General features: G+C 39.1%; 1 protein-coding gene across 1 annotated transcript in view; it reads left to right on the top strand.

Annotated features, from left to right (window-relative positions):
* TNK1 (tyrosine kinase non receptor 1) overlaps window positions 1–22,645 on the top strand; it is a 368,229-nt gene that overhangs the window by 299,632 nt on the left and 45,952 nt on the right. The window lies entirely within an intron of this gene.

Here is a 22,645-nt window from a genome sequence, read left to right as displayed (position 1 = left end):
TCCAAAATGTTTTTTTGTCTTTGGCAGAATGTATTGAAAGCCATCAGTACAGAGTCTGTTTTTATCTCATTCCCTCCAGTACAGCTGTTTTGAGTTTGCACCTTTAACTCCCAGTGGGTGTGGCTTCAGCCCTGAAACAAATGAAGTCACCACCTTACAGTTCTAACAAATACGCACTGACAGAGGTCAGCTATCAATGCAATTGTGTTTGCCGTCATGTATGCTTCAAGATAAAATATTCTGATACCTTGTTTGTAGCATGGTTTTGGAATTATTAATGTAAATATCAACAAGCAGTATTTGACCCCTAGAGGCACAGTAGGAGGTAACTGCAGAAACCCCTGGAGGCACACTCAGCTGTAATGGAGACAGAAATCCCATAACAGTGACAGTTTGCAGTATTTTGACTTGAAGTATGGAACATAGTCACTTAACCCACAAACATGATAGTTTTCAGACCTAGTTCAGAATCAGTTTTGTGGGTCAGAAGTAGATTTTGTATATGACTGGTCAGATCCTTTAAAGTCTGAGCCTATAAACCTGCTGATACTGAATCTAAAAAGGTTTTTAAAGTTCATCAAAGTGTGTCCTATCCAAGGATACCAGATTCTCTGTATCACTTAAAAAAAAAAACAGTACAGTACTGATTTCAGTGAACTATTACACCCTTCAGAAAAGCAAAGTAGATATCCCACATAACAGATTCCAACAAATCAACTTTGCCCATGTTCCAATGCTCTCACACATGTCGCAATTTGAATATATTTTAATAACTTCAGTCTTTCCATCCACATTGTTGGTGTTTTACATTTCTGTCATAGGTTCATGGGTGTTTACTAGGCTAATGACCACAAGGGCCTTTATAAGCCTAGCCATGCATCCCATTCTTATTAGCCACAAACACCACAAAACATCTGATGCCTAGTTCTGTGGTGGTCTAGTAAACGAGTCCCTCATTGATCATCTGATTGCTTTTTTAGTTATGACTTTCAAGTTTGTCTGTCTTTGGGCAGATCTTCTAAATCATTTGGAGCATCTGTCTACAGAGAAAACCCAGTTGATCCCATTATAATTCGGGCTGGGGATAACAATCCATAATCCACCTTTCCTGCTTTGTCTTAAAATAGCTGTTCACTTTTGATGGGAGTAAATAGTGAACAGTTGGTATGAATGGTATCACAATGGCTGCTATCCACATGCAGTGTGATTAAACTGAAAGCTATGGATAACTCTTAAATATGAGGTTCAGAAATCCCCAAACATTAGGTAACCTAGCTGGTGTGACTATTTTTAGAAATCATCAGAGTGTTTAGGACTGCCCTAACTTTACATTCAAGCTTTGTAAAAAAAATCTGTTTTTCTTTTGCAGAAAGGTCACAGAAATCATTAGAATGAAAATTTTCTGGCAAAAGTACAAAATATTATAAGTGTTTTGATACCTGCTGAATCCATTTCTGGGTTGCAGGGATGACAGAGCCTATCCAAGCAATCAGTGAATGTAAGACACACACACACACACACACACACACACACACACACACACACACACACACACACACACACACACACACACACACACACACACACACAACTGCAGGCAGTTTGGGAGATCACCAGTTTACCTATCACATGATTTGAGGATGAGATGAGAAACTAGAACACTTGGCAAAAACACATATGAGAAAGAGAGAGGTGCAAACTCTGTACAGAATATATCAACCAGGAAATTAACTTGAGAATCAAGCATTGAGAGGGACCACTGTTAATTCTGCACTTGTTGTTGTTTTGTCTTTCGGCTTTTCCCGGTTAGGGGTCGCCACAGCGGAACTCCGGTCCGCTAATGATTGGCAGTAGATTTTTACATGCCGAGTTGCCGGCCCTGATGCACAACCTTCAATGAAGGTACGCCCATTCACACATGTCTCCACACAAAAGACGCTCTAGCTGAGAATCGAACAGGACAACGTCTTACTGTGAGGTGACAACGCTACCGCAGCACCACCACCGCAGTGGACTGTTAATTCTGCACTATCTGTCTAAAGTTGGGAATTACAGTTTTGTGTAATATACATTGTCATCTTATTCACAGACAGAATAAAAAAAAACAGTAGTCTCAGAGGAGAAAATGTAAAGTACAAATGCCACAAATGAATAAAGCAATTTAGTATATATTTTTATGAAATAATTTCATAGATGTTTACTAGACTAACAACCACAATGGCCTTTTTAAGCTTCTCCATGCATCCCACATGTCTGGCAAGTTCTGGTACCCTTGTTAAGTGTAAGCAGGGGCTTGGGAGGTGAAACATTTACAAGCAGCAGTTTGAGTGGTGAAACATTTACAGGCTGCCTGTGTCCATTAGAGACATAAGTGCCAAACCAGTAATGAATTTCCTGTTCCCCATTCAATTGTCCAGCTTACATTTGAATTGGGTTAGGGAGGAACTCTGTTTCACATGGATGCGGAGCCTGTTCTAGAGAAGGGGTAGTCTCTTGGATATGTACCTATCTCTCCAGCAACTCTTATTTATATCACAAACAAGGTTTAAGTGTTTAGAATGGGTAATTATGGTGCTGTTTGTTTTGCAGATATGCAGGAGGTACATCAAAGTGTGGTCTGACAATGCCCTGTGTGCCAGACATAGATCTTCCCTTATTGGCCTGTAGAAGACAGAATACAGGGATAGGGTCTTGAGGCAGTCTGCATAGGACATGTTACGCACTCCCTGTATTCTTTTAGAGAGGGAACCCCTGTGGACATTCCATTTGTTGAATATGCCTGGTTAGGTACATACCAATGGGGGGCATTTTACTCAAGGATGGGTCTTATGAATGCTAAATACAAGTAGAACAATGACTTCCTTAGACCTAGATACCATACCTTTGTTTATAAGTTGCACAACATAGAATGATTCCTCACTACTCTATATACTTGAACATCAATTGCTAGATTACTGTCCGTGTGTCCCCAAGTCCCTGACTACTGGGTCAGCTTTTATAGATGTGTTGTCAATATGATAGTTACCAGGGCTGGATAACTTCCTGAAGGATACTATTATGTATTTCTTTGAATTTAGTTTTAGTCCATGACTCTGACACCAGTTGTTTGTCTTTGTCAGCCCTTCCTGGCAAACATTTGTGTCAGTAGGTGATTCATTGACAGCTCCTAATTTGCAATAATCTGCAAATTTAGTCAAGTCAGAGGCCATTGACATCGGCTTTGACTTAAGAGAAGTAAATGTCAAAAAGGAGTGTTCCCAGGACTGATCCCTGAGAGATTCTGCTTGTGACTGGCCTCTTTTGTAGAGGTGGGCTCCCCAGTCATAACTTCCTGGGCCCTGTCTGTGAGCCAGCTGGCTATCCAATAGGTGACATAAGGGTTTGTACCTAAACTCTTAAGTTTGTCAACAATGCCCGATTGGAATGTTGTGTCAAATGCATTGACCACGTCAAGGTATGCAGTGTGAACCATTTTGCCTTATCCATTGCTTTGCTGACCTTCTCAAAGAAGTCCACCCATTTGAGTAGGCATGACCTGCCCTTGATGAAACCAGACTGGGTTGGGATCAGTGTCTGGAGGTTTCTTATGTCATTACTGATTATTTCCATGAGAATTATTTCCATGGCTTTGCATATGAGTCTACTGAGATTTATGGGTCTGTAGTTGTCAGGGTCTGTAGCTGGGCCACCTTTGTGTAGAGGGAACTTGCTGTTCTCCATTCATGAGGCACAACGCCTGTTTGAAGGCTACAGTTAGATAGCAATTCCAGAGGGCCTGATAGGTCATGTTTCATGCTATTTAGAAGGCAACCTGGGATATTGTCTGAGCCCATGGATGCAGTGTTCTTGGCCTTAGAGAGAACATTAAGGACCTATTCCATAATGATAGCAGGGGAAGTTCTTCTATATCTATATCTTCTGCTCAGTATAGCTGTCTCCATTTACAATGAGCTCTGCACACAACTGTGTATTCCCTTTGAGGCCACAGAAATAGCTAAATAATGCCTCATGGTTGTTCCTGGCTTGAGAATCCAAATTTACCTCAATTTATTTGTTCTCTAAGTTGTAAGTTTAGTTTGATGAGAGTGCTTTTATCCTGCTGGGTGCTGCACCTCCTAATTTTGCCATGATTTTCTTCCTTCTGTTACACAGCGTATTGATGTTGTGATTCCACCAGGGTGGCTTGTTTTTAGATTTAGTTCTGTACTTCCTGGTGGGTACAGCTTGCCTCTATGCAGCAATTAACATGCTTGTATAGGGTTTCTGTGAACAAATCTGACTAGGCAGCAATGTTCACAGGGTTTATGGGGCTTGAAATTTTGCCAGGTTATCACTTAATTTTAGGAAGTTACAGTTAGAGTAGTTCTTCAATATTCCAGGGCTAGATGGGGTTTCAGGTTTTATTTTTACTTCGGAGGAGACCATTTAGTGTCCTGACTTTACCAGAAAAGACATTACCTAGGGACTGTGCATCACTCTCCCATATTAGTGAGGACCAGATCCAGTATGGTTGCATCCCTAGTTGGTGTATTGACAATCTAGTCTAGGGAGTTTGTGCTTACAAAATCCAGGAATATCTGTGCCTGTACATTTGGTGTTTTATATGATTCCCAGTTAATAGAAGGGTAATTAAAGTCATCCATGAATATGGTGTTGGGCTGGCTGGTGAGTGTTTCCAGTAAGTTTAAATACATGGTATAGGTTTCCTGGGTCACAAAGTAGGACCTATAGCTTGCAAGGAAGTAGTATTGGATTTTGTATATGATGATTTGTACATGCAGAAGCTGAAGTACATTATGCTTTTTACCAACCTTAAGGTATATTTATTTTTGATGTAAATTGAGACACCTCCATCTGTAGTCCCTGTCTGTGTAGTAGCTGGTCTAAATGTGTGTAAGACATTATAACCTTGTACAAATTATATGAAAAGGGAAAAAATGATGCCTGGACATAAAAAAATAGCATGTATAACTTTCTTTTGAGATGGTCTAAAGGAATGCACTGATGAAAATGTGGGGTGAAATACCATGTAGACTGTACAAAATTGTAACTCTGAATATGCAGTGAAAAGTTATACATGCTATCCTGGCAGAATGTTTTTCTACCTTTGGAAGTCAATTCATAAAGAATAATACCAAATTGTTTTACTTATTTATTTGCAATATTTTACTTTAGATTTTTCTCATCTGAGACCTCTGTTTTTTCATGCTGTCTGTGAATAGTTTTTCCACAGCTGTTACCACCAGCTACTCTGTTATGCTACAATCCACCTCCTGAAACAGTCCCTTCAGCTGCTCTACTTGACTGTCAGTTTCTAAGATAAGAAGAAATTGTCTGTTACAGAAAGCTGTCCTCCATAATTCCACTGATTTTATCACCTGCCCAGCAGGCCTAGTCAGTGAAATCTGTGGCAGGACAGTTCAAGTCCTCCTGGCTGCAGAAGCTACTCAAGTCTCCGTGCTACAGTCATGGTATAATGGATATATCACATCACCACCATGTTCCAGCCACCAGATATCAAGTCCGTCATCTGTAATTCTCAGTCTTACAGATGGCTCTGTTAGTGGTCTGTTGACAATGCAGATAAATGCCCTAATTTTGTAAGCAGACTTAATAGTACTTTGTTCTGTTAGTACTCATGCAGTAAAAATGCAGTGTGCTCCACTCGCCTACGCAGAGCCCTGCACTTTAATGAGAGACCGCTGTAGTACTCGTGTAATAAAAATGCTGTGGACTCCACTCACCTATGCAGAGCCTTACACTTTAATGAGAGACCTCTGTAGTACTCGTGTAATAAAAATGCAGTGTACTCCATTCGCCTATGCAGAGCCCTGCACTTTAATGAGAAACCTCTGTAGTGCTCATGTAATAAAAATGCAGTGTACTCCACTCACCTATGCAGAGCCCTGCACTTTAATGAGAGACCTCTGTAATACTCGTGTAATAAAAATTCAGTGTAATCCACTCGCTTATACAGAGCCCTGCACTTTAATGAGAGACCTCTGTAGTACTCGTGTAATAAAAATGCAGTGTACTTCACTCGCCTATACAGAGCCCTGCACTTTAATGAGAGACCTCTGTAGAACTCGTGTAATAAAAATGCAGTGTGCTCCACTCGCCTATGCAGAGCCCTGCACTTTAATGAGAGACCTCTGTAGTACTCATGTAATAAAAATGCAGTGTGCTCCATTCACGTATGCAGAGCCCTGTACTTTAATGAGAGACCTCTGTTTTCTTTTCCAGTAGATTTAAGCAGCTGCAGGTATTAATGTGTGTGTGTGTGTGTGTGTGTGTGTGTGTGTGTGTGTGTGTGTGTGTGTGTGTGTGTGTGTGTGTGTGTGTGTGTGTGTGTATACATATATATATATTTATAGTATTTGTGTGCTTACTTAAAATGTCACCTTCACTGTTGGTTTTGGATTCTTATTGTCTAATGTTATTTATACTAGGGTTGGAAATTTCTTGAACACAGATAGACTCATCTGGAAATAAGTAAAATATCTGAACAAAAATTATATGTTTAAATCAACTTTGGCTTATTTCCCCATAATGCAATGATAAAAACAACTGATAGTTTATTCAGTGTAGAAGATTATGATCAACTCACTGATCATAACTCAATTTATTATAGGTTCATAGGAGATTACTAGGCTAACAGCTTAAGGGCCCCTACAAGCCTAGCTAATATAACCCGATTTTACCAAATATATGCCCCTAGGGGCAAGAGGATAGCATGGATTTGTGCCTGTGCATCGAGTATCTTATACATTGCCCTGTCCATGAGGGACATAGGCACTTCCCCAGGTGTGAATTTGCAATTTCCCATCCATAGGCCAGGGAAGGGCTCTGCTTAATGTGAATAGAAAGCCTGCTGCAAGGAAGAGGCAATCTCTGAGATACATATCTGTCTTTCCAGCATGTTTTGTTTGAGCCACTGACTAAGTTTACATCCCTAGATCAGGTAACCCTCATGCTGTTTGACTTGTAGATGTGTAGCAGCTCCATCAGGGCTGGATTTGTGAGTACCTTATAGGTCAGGCATGGGTCACCCCTTAATAATTGGTAGGAGACAAGAGTCTCACTGATCATAACCCCTTATTACGTGTTTGAGACATGGATGCCAAGAAATTCACCTCAAAAGTGAGTGCTGTCAAGGGAGGAAGTGTAACACAATCCATTGCATTTACACTTACATCCATAGCACTCAACTGTCCAGATTTTTGCAGGACATTCAGATTATTCTTCCATATTTTTGGTCTGTTCCTCATAAAATATGTGTTTTTTGAATGAACCACTGAAGCTTGAAGTCACTAAATAATGACAAACATTTGAGTTTCAGCATTAGCATTCTTGAGATTATGGAGGCAAACTTACATCCTGTTATTCTAGAAAGTGACTTTAGATACAAATCTTGGGTGATCCAGGGTTTGAATCCAGCTGACAGATACTTTTGGGTTGGAGGTTGGTATAACTGTTAAGGTGTTTTCCTGACAGACACAAGGTGCAGGGTTTGATTCTCAACACTGAGTGGGAAATTGTCTAGGCAAATGTCCCACAAGGACAGCTAGCCTAGTGCTTACCTATGAACCTAAGACAGCCAATATAATTTAAGTTAAAGTTACCTTGAATGAATGTTATTATTTTTGGGGCACTTATTGAATATGTTGGTGAGGGCTGATTTGAATTTGTTTAGAGAAGATGGGAATGACATATAGGCTGTAGCAATGAGTAGTTATTTGCTTTGGTGACAGGGAACTTTTAGTAGAATCCATTTTGTCTGTAGTCTGAGGAAGAGTTTTCTTGGGCAATGGCTTATGGGTCAGTAGTCATTTATAATGGAGGTAAGTTTAGTTTACGGTTCTTTGTAATCTTTCCTTATTGTCTTTGTTCATTATGTATTACTGATAGTAAGATTTCCTATATGATTTATCTATGATTTGAGAAAGACATATCTAGTCAGTTATCCCTTGACAAGTCTGACTTGTATTGAGTTGTTCCTACTTTAAGTCTCCTGTTACAATTGTGTTGTTTCCTATCATATTTAGTGCAAGAATTCGCTAATGAATCATCAGTAGCTATTTCAGTTTTTTGGAGGTTTATGTATAGCTCATACACAAATGTCTTATTGTATGATTTTTATCCTCCACCTTCTACCTGCCAAACATCAGCCTCTAATGATTTAGTGCATTTGTTCCCCATAGGTGAGCATTAATCCCTATTTTCATCATTAAGGCTAACACCGGGGGGGGGGGTATGGTTGACACCCTAGCCCCCCATTGCTAACATGAAGGCTTGCTACACCTTCCCATGTGGATAAGTGCATTCCCACCCATGACCCTGAGGACTGCCATGTAGATATAGCTCAGCAGTGACAAGCACATCCGTGTTTCCTCATGCTACATACCACGCTCCTTACTCTCTCTATCTTTTCCCAGTAGGTATCGGCATTGCAGTAAGATAGAAGACCTACCTGTTACAGTAGGTGAGCTTCACACGCAGCCATTGTTCTCCATCCTTCTCCAGTGCCTGAACTTCTAATTGATCTTAGGTCATTTTGTTCAAAGTAAGGGATTCATCCCCTCTGTGTGATATAGACAGGGCAGTGTTTTTCCATTTAGCCACCTTTCTTTAACTAAGTCTCAGGTATTATTGTTCTTATGTTGACAAAATATCGACATCCAACTAGACATGTTGATTTTCTTCAGTAGGCTTCATGCATTTGATGCAAGTATTTTCACTGCTTAAGGTCTTTGCTTTGCCTTCCATCACTTACACCCACCACACAAATTATTTGTTTGACATCCATCCTGTCAGTTTCTCATTTGTTTATTTATTTGTTTGTTTATTAATTTATTTGTATTAGTATTCTTTTTTCCTGTCCTTGTAAAGTGTAGTACATCATCATATGTAAATGTTGCTTTTGATGTTTTCTCATGTAGTTGTTGAGGGTACCACATTAATGTAATCTGCTGCTTTAAATTTGTGTTTATTCTTTTTTTTATTGTTATTTCTCTCCATTTTGTAAGTTGGTAAATTACTTTAATTTTCCTTTTTATTAACTAATACTTCAGCAAATTTGAAAAATCTACTGGTAAATCTTCCTCATTGTCTTATTTGACATTGTTAGCGCTGTGGCACCCATACCCTGGCCCAGCAATCAAGGAGCCTCAATCCTCACCACTAACACCAGTGAGGGGCGTCTCATATAGGAGGAAAGGTTGGTCACTCCCTTGTTCTCCAGGTCCCCAATAAGACTCCCCACTGGCACAGATATAGGGACAAGATGTCAGCCTAGTGGGCAAGCTAAAACCTCCAGCACCTTCTCTGTCCAACCAGTGCTTCGTGTCCCTGCCCAAGTAGCTGACACACACATGCACACACACACACACGCACACAAACACTTTGATAAGAGTTTATATAACCACACAGACACTCCTGTGGAAAGCTGGCACAGGTTCTCCAGCTGTGCCCCTTTTCTGCCCAGACTAAAAGGTAGTACCACTTGCCACCACCCACTAATATTTATCAGCTACTCAAAGGCCCTTAAAAGGGTGTCAAGTTATTACTGTGTCATATTATTATTATTATCCAATTGATAGTATAGCCCACGGCTAACGCTATTGGAGTGGCTTTGTACAATTTTACCAAAGGCCTACAAGTACTCTAAAGAGCTTAAATTATCTCTACAAAAACAGCCACAGTTGAAAGGGTTTAAAACTATTTAATAATAAATAGTCAAAACACAAGACAATACTTTTTACTACACAGTGCTAGTCAAGAGTTCAGAGATCACAGAGATATACTTAAAATAATTTAGTAGTACAGTTCTGACATCACAGAAAAACACTTAGTCTAATCTTTCTAGTTTCTAGCTATCTCTATGAGAAAATACAAATGTAAGCTAAACTTACATATAGAGTAAGACAGTGCTGAGTTGGATGGTCAAGACAAAAATGCTTAATGCTCTCTGATTCTCTCTGTTTTTAAAATCACATTCCTGGCTCACATTACATTATTCTTCACATTTCCCTGGGTTCCCAGGCTAACGGGCTACATTCTTTAGTAAGCTCACACCAGGCCAGGAAGCAAAGCCATTAAGGACATTTATGTATGCAAATTCTGGCCATTAACTATGGTCTTAAAACAATAGCAAGAATTCCTTCATCTAGACCATTCGGAGCCGTGTTTACATCAAAGTGTCACAACATGCTTTACTTGGTCAGTAGAGTGCACTGTTGTTACATTTTTTCAGTTCCACATGTAACACTATTTTTAACATTTAAGACAACAAGCTTGTGGTTCACATTAATATTTACAGATGGCAGAATTATCTCCAAAATTCTATCTGGCTAGGCTGGCAGCCTTCACAAGCACTTACATTTAACACTATACCATATGAATGTTTAGTGCTCTGTATTATTTGTTGTGTATTGTGATCCATCAGTTATTTTTTCACCTTGTAAACAGTAGATGTGTCTTCTTAGTTTATGTTTTTTACAATTATATTGCTCTGTTCATTATTGGATGGAGTTACTTGCTACTAATATTTCATTTCTTTCTTGGCATGAGTGTAATATTTTTGCCACCTAAATTCTCTTTTAGGCCAAAATCTGTGAGGTTTTCTTCTTTGTTATCTTCTGTGAATTTTCTTGATTTTTGGCTTGTTTATCTTTACTATTCTGTCCCATTTCTCCATCATCCTAATACTTGTTGTATCATTTTAGGTGTTCATTTCATCTTTTCTCTGTCATTGCTAAATTCCTCTTCTGTTTCATCGAGTCTTTCTATGTAAATTTGCAAACATGCATTATTGGCCAGCTATTCACCTTTAGTAGGTATGTCTCATTACCGACATTGTGTGTTTTATCTTTCTGTTTTTTTTTTCACTTACTGATGCATAATTCCTCTGGACAGCACACTGCTGCATCCATTAGTATAACTTCTTTAAATATTTGGGTTGCCTGTTTAATTGCTGACTGGGGTTTGTTCTTTTTGGGGTTTGTATGTCATTTCTGCAGCAATGTTACATTTCACCATGTAATCTGATATGCTCCCACATCACAAAGACATACATTTTGGTGTTATTGTCCTGTAATTGCCTGTTAAGTGTGTTGTGTGAGTTTGTGTCTTGCAAAAGACTTCCAACTTGTACAGAACTGGGTTTGTGATTTACGTATCTTGTTTGCTGGGATAGGTTTTGCCACTTTTTATCCCTGAATAGGATAAAGTAGATATTAGGAAATGAATGAAAGAACATCTTCTCAGTAATATCCATGTATCTTTTAAGTAATGTTCCTGCTGTAAGTGAGGTACATTCCTTTTTTGTGTTTCATTATTTTATTCCTCAGTCAGCATAGCTTTCCCTTTGCTTTCTCTTGATAAATTAACTGGGTTAATTTTGCTGCAGCTGATGACAGAAAGAGCTATTAATATCTATATAGGTGTTTCAGTCTTAAAATGTTGCCTAAATTTCAATATTTTTTAAAGATTATTTGCTAAAACAAATTTACTAAAGCTCTTGCTGGAGGAGTGAATGTTAACTTAATGCTTGTGTTTAAAAAAATCCATTTTAAAAGAGTTTCTAAATTTTGGAAGATGTTTGATAGCATAAAATCTGCAGGTTTATGCATATGGCATTTTTTATGAACAAATCATGACCCTTATAGCATAGGTAAACAGATTTCTTGCATGTACATATTTTGTATGACACTGAGAGAATCCCAGAAGACACATATTAATACTTTGACAAAACAGAAACAGAGGAGACTAAGCTACAATCAGTCATCATTTGCGCTTATATATTAATCAGATTTAGAAGTGCTCTGTGTAGACGGTGTTGAGTGAGTGTTGATATTTCAAATACAACCAGGCCCAGTCTTGCAGAATAAAGTTTGCACATTCTTTAGAAGCTATGCAGGTTTGTTTTAATCTGCTTTTCATTGCCTTGCATGCACTATAAGCATATATAATGTGACTGACTGCTGTACACATCTGAACCCCACCTTGCCTATTAACAGCTACACATGTGTGAGCTCCACCCTGCTGTGGGAATTCTGAATGCATGAAGTGTTCCCAGGGTTCCTTGGCTACATTTCAGTGTCTGGTGCAGAAAACCAGTTCTTCCCAAAAGCAATTGCTAGTGTTGTTAAAACAGTCTAGATATAAGAACATGCTGCAGATGAACTTGCTGTACAAAGCAGATTTTTGTTTGACACTCTTGAGGGGCATGTTAAACAACTCTAAGTACATTGCCTTGTCTTTCCTGGATACTCTGCCATCACCATTGCAGATAGGCACATGCCTGTAAGATTGGCACACCTATTTAAGTATGTATTTATTTGGTGGTTTAGTTCCAGTCTTTCAGTGCAGAAAAAAGGGACAGAGTTTAAATATTGCTCCTATAAACTTACAAAGTTGTACAATAACAAGTTTTGCATTCTTTTTGTATTTTTGGAAGGCTATGAAGTCTGATGAAGTTCCATTTTACTCAATAAAGGGAATGAAAGCACTTTGCTTATTACCTTACATTGGTGTCCTGGTCCTATTTTGTGAAGGAAGCTTGGCTGTTTTTGTGCTTTGTAAAGTTTACGTAGTGTTTTGAACAGTTGGTTTCTAAGACGAAGGCTATAAAGTCTGAAACTCAAATTTCTGTCATTATTTAGTATTATGTAGTTATTTCAATGCTCAGTGGTTTGCAAGAAAACCATCAATTTTATCAGCAACAGGCCAAATACAGGAGGCAAAATCTGGACAGTTTGTGAAAATCTGGACAGCTGAGAGGTATGTAGTGACCATTTGGGCAGTATGCTAGGCTGCATATGAAAGCAGCCATTAAGGACCCAGGATGAAAAAGGAGTTTAAGAAAACTAAATAGATTCAAATGAACCATTTTCAGCTGCATTGTAGGCCATAGGACATAGACACTAACATCCTCCAAGAGTGTTTGTTGTAAACTAGTAACTGGTGCCAGATCATAGTCTAAAAGTGAATGCTAAAAAAATGCATAATAGTATCTTTTTATAGGTTTATAGGAGGTTACTAGACTAATGGCCCTGGGGCCTTTACAAGCCTCACCATGTAATAACCCAAATATCCTTATTGACCATAATTAGCACATAGGTTAGTACATAGTACATAGGTTAGTACTAGGCTAACTGTCCGTATGGGCCATTGTAAGCCTAGGCAATTACCCATGTCAGAATCAAACCCTGCACCTTGTGTTTCTAAGGTAAGCACCTTAACCATTATGGCAACCTCCCACCATAGATGGTCTTTGTTAGCAGAGTGATTCTGTGATCAGCACTGACAGCCCCTGTCCATGAGGGACAGAAGTGCCACCCCACCGGGGTGAATTTACAGTCACCCATCCAATTTTCTAAGGTTGCGCTTGAATAAGGTAATTGAGGAGCTGTGCTTCACGTGGAGTGGAAGCTTATTCCAGGAGAGTGGCAATCACTGGGAGATGTATTTGTCTGTCCAGCATGTTCTGTTAGTGTCATAGGCTAGGTTGAGATCGTTAGAGTGAGTTATTCCTGTCCCATTTAATTTGCGGATGTGCAGCATTTCTATTAGGGTAGGGTCTGAGACTGCTGTGTAGGCCAGGCACAGGTAACCTCTTAGCAGCCTGTATGATAACAGAGTACAGTGTTGGGCCTTTCAGTCTTTCCATGTATGTCATGTTGTGGAGGCCCTGGATTCTCTTGGTTAGAAACCCCTGCGGTCTCTCCAGTTGCTGCAGGTGTCTGGTGAGGTACATACAGGAGGGAGTATTGTACTCAATTAGTGGTCTGTTAAGGGTTGAGTACAGTATATCTATAACCTCCTTGGTCTTGGATACGATGCCCTAATTTATGAGATGCGCAATGTTGAATGCTTTTCTTACCACTACGAATACATGGTGATCAAAGTTAAGATTGCTATCAACCTCTGTTCCCAAGTCTCACACCTCTAATTTTGAGCTTAGAAGGGTACTATCTATATCATAATTAGCAGGGGCTACTTCTTTGCCAAAGGGGATAATAAGGGATTTTTTTCATTAAGTTTTAGTCCGTGAGTTTGGCACCAATCGTTTGTCGTGTCAGCCCTTTCTATAATATGTTAACGATATTGGAGGACTCTATGATTGCACCCAGTTTACATTAATCTATAGTAGCTTGGTAAGCCACAGACCATCTGCCTTCACCTGGACTTCAGTGAAGTAGATTCCAAGCAGCAGAGGACCCAGCACAGATTGCTGTGGTACCCCACTGGTAACTGGTCTACTGGTAGAGGTGGATAGTGAACTCCCCAACTTTGACAGTGTGCATTCTGTTAGTGAGCCAGTTTGCTATCCATCTAATAATGTATGGGTTAATCCCCAGCTGGGAGAGTTTTTCTATGATACCTGAATGGGGGGTTGTGTTAAAGGCCTTGGCTAAATCAAGATAGGTGGTATGTACTGTTTTGCCCTTATCCAGGGCTTTGATGAAATTGTCAAAGAAGTCCACTAAGCTTAATAAGCAAGATCTACCCTTGATGAAAACACACTGGACCGGGTTAAGGGCTTGAAGGTCACTTATGTCCTTGTGGATAAGGCCCATGATGATTCTTTCCATGACCTTGCAGATAAGGCTAGTTAGCCGTATGGGTTGATAGTTCCCAGGATCAGTTGATGGACCACCATTGTGCAAGGGGAATTAATGTTGCTGTTCTCCACTCTGATGGAATAAAGCCAGTGCTCAGGCTATGCTTAAAGAAAGTGCCAAGTGGTTCCACTAGGTCTTGTTTTTAGATTGTTTAGATTGTTTAGTAAGCAACCTGGGATGTTGTCTGGTCCCAAAGAGGCTGTGTTTTTGGCTTTGGAGAGTGCTTTGGAGATACTCGGTAGAGGATTGGTGTCAGGAATGCTTTGGGGTATGATTGGTGGGAAAAGGGGGTGATGTTATTGGCAAACCTATTGGCTAGCAGATTGGCAATTTCCTCGAGTTCAGTGTGAGTGGTAACATCCACTATAAGTTTGGCACATAGCTAGGCATTCCCTTTTAGGTTTTGGACATAACTAAAGAATGCCTTATGATTATCTTTAGCTAGGAATATGTAGAATTTTTAGCTTCACTTTTTTGATAGTTACCTCCTCTGCCCACAAGCAAGGAGGTTGCCAGCACAATAGTTATCAACATCCTTATGAGCATGGTATTTTGGTTTATTTATGTTCCAAAGTTATGGAATACGGTTCCCTATACTATAAGAATCTTGATATACATATATAAATATAGATAGTTGTACACCAATATATCTATATGTATGCATATATAATTTGTATGTCTGTATATATATATATATATATATATATATATATATATATATATATGGATCTAGGACACTTGCTCGAAAAAGCAAGTGTCCAAATCCATATATACCGATCACAGTTTAACAAAAGCGCTTTAATCTAAAAAGTGCTTCCGTTAAACTGTGAAAAAAAAAAAAAAACACTAATTAAATGTTTTTGCAGGGGGGGCTTTGCCCCCCTGCACCCCACACCCCCTACTTAAATATTCTCACTCCAAGGTTGCACTACAGTGGAGTAAAGGAATATTCCCTTACTCGCACCACAGTGCGACCGGCACACCACTCACACATACCCAAAATTGCTGCTTCGAAGAACAGCAATTTCGGGTATGTGTGAGTGCGAATTTGACTTTCGGTGAAAGTTACATTCACACAAGTGTCCGAGTCCCATGTATATACATATATATATATATATATATATATATATATATATATATATATATATATATATATAGATCTATTTCAAATGATCGAGTTTTTGGAAGCTCGAAATTCATATGGATGAGACCATATGATCGAGCTTTCCGAAAACTGGAACATCAAAAGAAAAAAAAAATCTACTTTTTTTATGTTTGTGCAGGGGGGGGCACCCCACACCTCCTGCAAATTATATATACCAACTCCGAGACTGCACTACAGTGAAGAAAAGGGTAAATTTCCTGATTCTCACTGTACCACAGTCTCCATTCAAAAGGTTCAAAGTTTTCAAAAACCTGACCTCATGGTCTCGACCATATGGATTATGAATTTTGAGTTTCAGAAAACTTGGACAACTGATAGGGATGCATATGTATATCTATCTATATATATATATATATATATATATATATATATATATATATATATATATATATATATATATATATATATATATAGAGAGAGAGAGAGAGAGATAGAGAGAGAGAGAGATACACATCTATTTATGTATATATCAAAATGAGGTTACAGAAGTTAAGCTACTTGAGGTCCAGTAGGTAACAAGCTTGACAATCGCGCCTATAAATTCTTGAACAACTTAACATGGTATAAAACAACAAACAAAATAACAGTTATACACCAGTGAGTTCTAACTACAAAAAAAAGCTGAAAAAAGTTCTTTGCAGGGTAATATAGGGCGACAGAAATCAGTTACAGTCTGACTGCTTTTTGACTTCAGATTTAATACAGAGTTTTTGTTACTGTTTGTGTTGTAATCATATTTTCTGTCTCAATTCATGACTATTTCTTTGGGGTGTTATGATTTTCTTATAATGTCTATTTTTTTTCAAAGGCAAGCACATTGGAGACCATCTTTTGGGAATGATAAATTACAGTGGCTTCATGAATCTATAAGAAACATACCAATATGCCTAATGTTTATCTACAGCTAATTAAAACATCAACTGACGTCTCACTGATGAAAAAGCACATTGCACTGTTTACATTTTAATCCAGTCACTTATTAGATACTAGCCTAATGTGGGTGCAATCCTTTTTCCGCTTCATTTAAAATGCAAACATAAATTGTTTACATATATAATCCTTATTTGCAGAGTTATATTTACTTATGTCAACAGACACCTTGTAACTTAACCACTTACATCAGTATTTAAATGTATTCTAATTATATTTTCTGTAAATATCACAATAAAACCAGATTACATTCTATAACCCTTGCTGAGGTTCCCCACACCTAATTCAGAGGATCTCCAAGCAACTGTAAAAACATTATTTCCTTAAAGTGTTAACTGCACAGTGCTGCACTTATTGTGTGAGGAAGCCTAAAGTTTTTTTTTATTATATCTAATGGAGACTTGAGGATTCTTCTATTGTTTGAAGGATGCTGTTAACAGTCCGAACAGCAAAATTGCATTAATATATGCAACACTGTAGTACAAGTACATATAGATTGACACCAGAGGGCAGCAAATGCATATGCAAGATTACAATACCTTGTTTCCTGTAAGTTTTTTTCCACGCATTTCACTTCCCCAAGTCTGGTTTGAACTTTGTCCCTTTAGTTTAACAATTCTTTGACTCTCTTTAAATGTAAATGTAATCTTTGTGTCTTTCGGCTTTTCCCGGTTAGGAGTTGCCACAGCGGAACTCCGGTCCGCTAATGATTGGTAGTGGATTTTTACATACCAGGTTACCAGCCCTGACGCACAACCTTCAACGAAGGCACGCCCCATTCACGTATGCCTCCACACAGAAGACGCTCTAACTGAGAATTGAACGGGACGATATCTTGCTATGAGGCGACAATGCTACCGCAGCACCACCACCGCAGTTAAATGTAAATGCAATCTAATACCTATAAATGTTTGCAAAAATTGTGAATGTTATAAAAATTTGTCCATTACACATTCAGCTTTTAAATCTTGTTCTCTTTTTCATTATGTTGAGCATTATACATGAGGGAGAAAACTACTTTCAAGACAAGAATATACGGACTTTATAATGTGCAGCTCTGCATTGTTTGCACTGCATATTGTTTAGTATACAACCTGATTGTTTTCTGCAGCTTTATGTGTTTGCAGAATATGTGTCCTGCAATAGACTGGAATAATGATCAGGTCATGTCATAGTTTGTCCCATGTTTTTACTTTATGAGTTCCATTTTATTCTGATTATAAATGGGGAAAGGTGATTACTAATGGACAGATGAATGTTAAGTTAATTGTATTAAATAAAGGTTTGCACTTGCACTGCCCTGCAAAACCTCACACTTCAATATGAAATATCCTGCTGTAGACACAATTAAAAGGTGATAACCTTAGGTGGACCATTTTGATACTTATTGTTTTAGAACTTACATCCTTGTGATATAACGTATGCCTGGCTTGCACACTCAACCTTTCTTTTCTAGCTATTTGACATGTTCTCAGCCTAAGAAAAAATGCTGTTTCTGCTTTTGTTTGGATTAAGTAGATGTTAGAAAATTTCAAAGCCATCATGGTTGAATAGTTAATCATACTGCTGAGTTCATCTTAAAAATGTATCTGAGAGTTTACGCTTCACTTTCCAGTTTGATGTCATTCTCCACTTTCTGAGCACTCTTGCTTTCTGTTTTACTGGTTTACAACAGGAGTGAATGCATGGTAACTACAGTATAACAGCCAACAGCTGACTTTACATGTAACCTCCATTTAGCCAAAAATGTACTTTCAGACTCATCCATGTGGGATACTGAAGAGCTGCCTGCTTTTTCACCCAAAGATCCCTGTTCTCTCAGCATGCACTACTTTTATTTATTCATTTTGTGTTTGAACACCCTTTACAGCTTTGACTAGGGCCACATAATATTACAGTCAGTGAAAACAGGTGTGATCAATAAATTATGATCAATAAAGCAGAGCAGTTTGCAATTCAAGTGAAAGATGCATCCTGATAACATGACAATTTCAGTGCAACAGCAGACATGTCCAGTTTTAATAGCATTTACATTCAGTGAAGAATGCATTAATACAATTCAGCATGTCTCCTTAACATTTTTCTACATATTACGTATATCAGCTCCCTATTCAAATGTCAGCACTTGAAGTTACGAGTGCCAACAAGCTGAGAAAAATAAAAGACTGAAACTATGGTAGAAGAGCGAACCTCAAAGATCATTCTTTTCCATAAAACTTCTTTTTTGCAAAGGGACGAGCCTCCCTGCACCCATAAATCTAGAGGGCCAAAACTCCACACTCCCCAAACTTATATTATCAACTCCAAGATTTCTATACCTCACCAGTCTTGGCTGCAAGTATGCGGTCTGTCTGGTCCCAGGCTACTAGACCCACATACTTGTCTCCAAGCCTGACTGCGTGTAACTGCACAAACACATGGTACTGCCTTATCAAAATCATTCCCTATCAGGACATCTGCAGGGATATCCTCAAACACACCTACTTGCTGACTTCCTTTTCCACCCTCCCAGTCAAGGTGAACCCTAGCCAAAGGTATTTGGAATGGGGTCCCTCCAAAAGCTCTGATTGGAGTAGACTGCCCAGGCAAGTAGTGCTCCTCTGTAACCATTGTAGGCTTCACAATGTTTATGTCAGAGGCTGTGTCTCTCTTAGCAATGGTCTCTTTGCCATTCACTATGATAGGATAAAACCTCTGGTGGTAGTTTGGTATACTTGTTGTCTCAAGACAACCAACTGTTGGCATTTTTTCCTCCCAATTACTGGATCTCTCACCTTTTGTTCCGCACCTTGCCTCCATGGACATCTGTATGCCTCATGGCCCCACTGGTTGTATTCAAAACATTTATCCCTAGGTCCTGGGCGTGTACCTGGACTAGTGGCTTCCCTTGCTACTAGCAGATTATGTTGGGGCAGTCTGGGCTGCCCAGCATGGGTTCCCTTAGACCCATGAGCAGTACTGGGGGTACTCCTTGCTAGGTATAAGTCTCCCTTCTTCCCCAGTTCATCTGAAGTAGCACATTGTCTGTCAGATAACCGGATCCTCATGCCCTCAGGCAAAGTGCTAAGGGCTTGTTCCCTCACCAAAAGGTCTGCCAGCCCTTCAGAATTGGTGACCTGACATCCACTCATCCACCGATGAAAATAAGTGCTCAGTTCAGCAACATGTTCACACATTGTGTCTATGCTCACAAAACTTTTTCCTATAAGTTTTGGGTGTTAACTTAAACAATTCCAACAGACAATTCTTAACATCAGTATAATCAAAAATTCATGATCAGGAAGTTTAGACAACACAGTTACAGCTTTACCATGGAGTAAGGAGACAGGAACTGTACCCAGAGCCTTTGGTCAATATCATACTGTTTACATACCATCTCAAACATATGAATGAAACTATCGAAATTATCCCACTCTATAAATTGCTGAAGAAATTTACTGACCTTTTGTGCTTCTGGGGTCCAGTTACTCCCTTCCTCCTTACCTCCATGACTCTGGTGAAGAGTCAGCATCTCCTTTTCATGCTGCCTCTGCCTCTTCTTCTCCTCAGCTTCCAGGCGTGCAGTTTCTCATTCTCCTCAGCCTGTAGACATCTCAGCCTCTCTGCTGCTTCTGTTTCCAAATGCCTGGCCTCCAACTCAAGTCTGTTTGGCTCCAGGTGGATTTTTAAGTCCTCTGCAGAAAGGTTGAGCTGTCGATTCTCTGAGTGTTGTATATCTCCATAACCAGTTTGATCATCCTCCTGATTGCTGTTTTCTGATGCAGCTGTGACCAAAGCTGCAATCATGTCTGCCTTAGTCAGGTTTCCATGCACCAATCCCTTAGCCTGGCACATCTCAGCCAACTGGCTCCTTGTTAGCTTGCCATACTCCTCTTCTGACATGCTTGCCTGCTCTCCCTGATTAACTAAGCTAACAAAAAAAAAATAATTGTCATCTGAACTCTGAATATTTACTTAACTACACCTTACAAAAACACCTTCAGTGATCACTGTACACAAGCTACAGGAATTCACTATCAACACCACTACAAGCCAATTTCCAGCCAATTAATATGTGGTGTGAATATCCCACCACTGTCAACCAGTTAATATATGATGCCTGTGCACTGACTCAGTAATCAAGGAGCCTCAATTGTTACCACTAGCACCATGAGGGTCATCCACATTGGGAAGGATAACAAATATACACACAGTAAAGTACAATTTCCCTTAAGAGCACACAGAGATCAGAGTCAGTCTGGGGCTGGTTTCTCCCTTTCTCTCCAGATCCCCAGTAAGACTCCCCACTGGCACAACTATAGAGTGGAGTCCTTAGCCAGGACTCCAAGCCAAGTCCTCCCAGCACTCCCTCTGTCCAACCAGTGCTTCCTGTCCCTGCCCAAGTAGCTGACACACACACACACACACACACACACACACACACACACACACACACACACACACACACACACACACACACTTTGAGATATGATTTATATACAACCACACAGACATTCCTGGGGAAGGCTGGCATAGGTTCACTTGCTGTGCCCCTTCTGTCTAGGCTAGAAAGTAGTAATCCACTGCCACCAGAACCCCTATTTATCGGCTACCAATAAGGCCCTTCCCAAAGGGTGTCCAATTTTACTGTGCAACGGTATTATCCAATTAGTAAGTGTGACCAGAACTTTTAAGGCTTATTGGAGTGGTTTTGTACAGTATCACTATATACATGCACTGTACTCTAGAGCTTAAATTATCTCTACACAAAATAGCCACAGTTTAAAGGTTTAAAAAATATTTAATAATAAACAATAAAAACACAAGAGAAATCTCCTCAATTCAACACAGTGCAAGCCAAGAGTTCAGAGATTCACAGGTAATGCTTAAAATAATAATGTAGAATAGTCTGACATAAATATAGAAAACAGCTAGACTAAACTTATTATTTTCTATCTATTTCAAAGAGACACACTAAAGTCTAAGATCCTACCTACACACAGAGCAAAGGCACAGTACTGGTGAGTGGATGCTCTTCAGACAAAATTCAAAATGCTCTCTCTTTCTCTCTGAGATCTCTTAAATTGGTAATACATCACTGCTGACTCATTTTAGATTACATCATTCTTCTCTGGTTCCTAGGCTAACAGAGACTCAGAGTTTTAACATTTCTTTGATATTGCATCTGGCCAGGAAACCACAGCAATAAAATAGATTATACATCTAAAATCTAGCAATTAACTCTGGTCTCAAAACAATAGAAGGAATTCCTTAGTCCAGACATTCTGTCTCCGAGCGTTGAGATCAAACAGTCATAAAATGCTTTACTTTATCAGCTTTCTTGTGGTTACATTTTTGATGTTCAACATTTAACATGGTTTTCTTTACATTTGTGAAACAGCCTGTGGATTTTATTAATATTTACAAATGACATAGAATTATCTACAAAATGCTATCTAGCTGAGCTGGCAGCCTTTCAGTTTTTCACAATTGCCACAAAGAAGTAAGCCCTGTTAGAAACTGAAGACTTTTATCCTGTCCGTTTTTAGTTCATTGGTACCCAAAGTTTTTTTTTTTTTTTTTTTGGAGGGTGGCGATATTATAGATAGAATTCTTGATTGTACTAATCTCCAATTCAGCACACGACAGCCATCTTACTTTTACAATTTTGAGCTACATCTCAGGCAAATGTCAAACACACCATGAATTGAAATAATATGACAGGGCAGGTTACCACAAACTGTTTCCAGTAAAGATGTGATATCACATTATTAATCTGTATACACTTAACATAAACAATAGTATTTATAATCATTAAAACACTTTGTACAGAGATAGTTTTACACTGTAAGTGATGAGAAAGAGACTGAGCTGACACACTCTGTTGAGGCAAATGATGAAACAAGGAAGCAATGAGATTCATGTAGCCTGAAGGGTCCCATTAGAG

This window comes from Protopterus annectens, chromosome 7.part0 (genome assembly GCF_019279795.1).
Source record: "Protopterus annectens isolate FY-2018-M chromosome 7.part0, PAN1.0, whole genome shotgun sequence".
Lineage (NCBI taxonomy): Eukaryota > Metazoa > Chordata > Ceratodontiformes > Protopteridae > Protopterus > Protopterus annectens.
The sequence above is the reverse complement of the archived record's forward strand: the minus strand, read 5'-3'. Positions and strand labels throughout refer to the sequence as shown.